The sequence below is a fragment of the Carassius auratus genome, unplaced genomic scaffold, assembly GCF_003368295.1.
Source record: "Carassius auratus strain Wakin unplaced genomic scaffold, ASM336829v1 scaf_tig00216965, whole genome shotgun sequence".
In the NCBI taxonomy this organism is placed as follows: Eukaryota; Metazoa; Chordata; class Actinopteri; order Cypriniformes; family Cyprinidae; genus Carassius; species Carassius auratus.
In genome coordinates, this window is record NW_020528821.1 from 1 (window position 1) to 3,218 (window position 3,218).

General features: G+C 37.4%; 1 pseudogene; it reads right to left on the minus strand.

Moving 5' to 3' along the window:
* Positions 1-119: 119 nt before the first annotated feature.
* Positions 120-2,971, minus strand: LOC113099565 (tryptophan 5-hydroxylase 1-like; annotated as a pseudogene).
* Between the last annotated feature and the right edge of the window lie 247 nt (positions 2,972-3,218).

Consider the following 3,218-nt stretch of genomic DNA (forward strand, 5'->3'; position numbering starts at 1 on the left):
GATATCTTTTAAAGATATTTAAAAAGTGAACTCGTACAGTATTTTATTCATATTTTTTTGTTCAAACTAGTTATTAGATTACACATTTTTGTTGTGTAAAACGGATTCTGTGTATCTACCTTAAGTTCACTGATTGAGGAGAGAAGCCCAGCGCCGTATGCTCGGAGCGAACCCTCCTGCTTACACAGGCCAAACTCTACCGTGAAGAAATAGCACTGCAATGGCAAAGACACCAACATAACCACCATCAAAAACTACTGCAAAAATTATTAAAACTTCATGCCTAGGACAGCGAAATGTACAGAAATACATACTGTTGCTAACTTCTGCACAGCATCATCAGACGCACCGAGAGAAGCCAGTCCTAATTCCTGAGAGAACTGTGCAAAACTGGGTTCGGCCAACAGAGGAACATGACCCAGCAGCTCATGACATGTGTCCCTGAAAGACACAGACATGAAGATCTCTTTAACTGTTTGTAAAGCTTTTTTTGGCCAAGCAGAATAAGGCCTAGTACACAAGACATATACTAACAGTGTGTAAGTGAAGCAGGGGCAAACGCACATAAAGGTTTGATGTGAACATACATCACTTACTGCTGTAGAACTGCAGCTCTGTGCAGAAAAGAATCGATTTCTGGTGATTTCTGGGATCCACATTGAGTATTTATTTCAATGGGCACCTTTATGTTGTTTATGATTTTACTTCCTTTAATGTGTAATAAATCTGTTTCTGCATGTAAGCCATCTGCAAAGTTACAAAAAACAAATGGAGATAATCTCCTCAGTAGAAAACACTTTTAAAACACTGTTTGTAGTCCTGCTGTTATCTTATTATCTAGTCCTGACTTCGCTACATCACCATGTTAAACATTTGCTTAATTCTCACCTACTGTTTTATTTGGCCCGCCCTCAAATAACAGTTAGGTTAGTAATAAAGGATATGTTGCAAGGGCCAATAAAACAAACACTGTATGGACCAACGCCACAGTTGCTCATTAAAGTTTGGGAGCTAAACCCAGTTGACCAATCAACAACCAATCAATCAACAGGCTGGGCCAGCTGACCTAATCAGAGCAAACTGGGTTTTTCAGAAAGCTGGGCTTTAAAGAGACTTGAACTAAACAGAGTGGCTGTGTCCGAAAGCTTAGGCTGCTGACTTGTTGCCTCACTGATTTATCAGGAAATGGACTTTGAAGGCAGTGTTTGCACATGAAGGCACCTTATGAAACTGATTTTGGACAGGCTTCTGAGGCAGCGTAACAGTTTAAGGATCTACAACAATTCAGAGTGAGATTTGGTGATAATACAGTAGCTAATATTTAATTAATAATACTGATATCTCGCTAGAAGTAACATCAAAATATGGTTGTTGGTCAGAAACATCACATTTACACAGAAATTGACAACCAAATGGCAACTTTTAGACGACATCCTTATTTTTTTAGCTCAACTGTCACAGAATGGAATGCACAGGATTGTGGGATTATCAAAGGCAGTGAAGGATACTCTATGCTGCCCTTCAAAACCGATCAGATGAAGGCATCTCAGGAGACCGAAGTGAAGCTAACATTGGATATAGGATGTGATTTGTTATGCTTCCTACCTTGGATGCATCCTCTGAAGGAGCCATTGTTTCAGACAGAGGGTAAAAGAGGTGCTGCAGCAGTGTACACCATTTTGTACAAAAAATTGTTTTTCATTTTAAAATATGTAAATGATAACAAATAAATGTATGACTTTTAAATAAGCATAATTGGGGATCTTTAATAACTGTCATAAATATAAAATTACTATTGAGAGTATTGGCTATGAAGAATCACTATAAAACTTGATCCTCCTGAAATCATGTGACTGAGTTTCAACACTCGAAATGTGGTTGAAAGAATGTCAGTTGTTTCAACACTGAAAAAAAAAACATTTAGAAAATGTTTCATGCAAATGAAATAATTATAAACTCAATGTTGAAATTTTTAACAAGATCTTTACAAAAAAATAAAAAATAAACAAAGTTAAAACAATGCTGCAATACATCAACATGTATTTGATATTCAAAATCGAAACAAAATTAATCAGTGATTTAACCTTGATCCATGAAGCTGATTCACCCAAGAATGGAGCCGAGACCCCAAAGTGCAAAAGAAACTGCTTAAATCATCTGGATTCAGTTTGATTTACTGTATAAAAGGTGATGTGTCTGTTTCATTTCTGTGTTCATGCATCAGGTGTGACAGACAGTGTTGCTTAAACAATGGGTGCTGCTGCATAAAAGCCTGTTTCAAAAGATTGTGTCAATTGATAGCTTTCAGTCATCTGCTTGCCTGTACAAAATATATATAATCATAGGATGCTTACTGAATGTCGCCGTTTAGTTTAATGCAAACTGTGTAAAAATAACTGGCGGTCAGTGGAGCAAAGCTTTGTGTGACGTCACGTGAAAACTATCAATAAACAGGCCTGAAGAGATAAAGCGATATACAGTGTGCTTTATACTCACGGTTCAGGAGTGTAGAGAGGATCTGAACTGTGACGCACTATATTGTGTACAGTGAAACACTACTGAAGGCCAGACCAGCTAGAAAGTCTCATCGGTGACAAATACACCAGCAACAGGGCCGAATGGTGAAGCAGTTCGCTCTGAAACAACACATACGACAGCCATACAACTACTGCCCTCATGACTGGTGACACAACTAAATACTTCTCATCACCTAGTATTGTAGCTATTGTACAGTTAAAATATAATCTTAAAAAACATACTTTATCTACGTATGTGCACTCATGAAATCTCACCTCTCAGGAAGTTGGACACATTCCTCACAGCTGCGGTATGTTGTCCTCTCTGTAGCCACCAGTAACTGGGTGAGCAGAAGGCAGGTTGTTCAGAAACTCTCGACAGGCGTGTGTGGGGTACAGCTTATTCAGCTCCCGAAAACGACACCCCACGTCTTCACCTCTTCCTCGGTTAAACGCTACCGTGGTACCCAGGTGAAAAAAGTGCACTTGAGTGCACTAAAAATACACTTAATTACAAGAAAGTACATTTGTAGTACAATTCATATTTTTTGTGCTAAAATCAACTGTAAAATAATACACTATTAATAACACTAATTAAAAGTAATATTATTTACTTTAGTAGTACTTAAGTGTAATTAATAAAGTATACTAAATACCATTTATATTTTAAATGTATTTTTAGTGCATAAAACAAATATATAC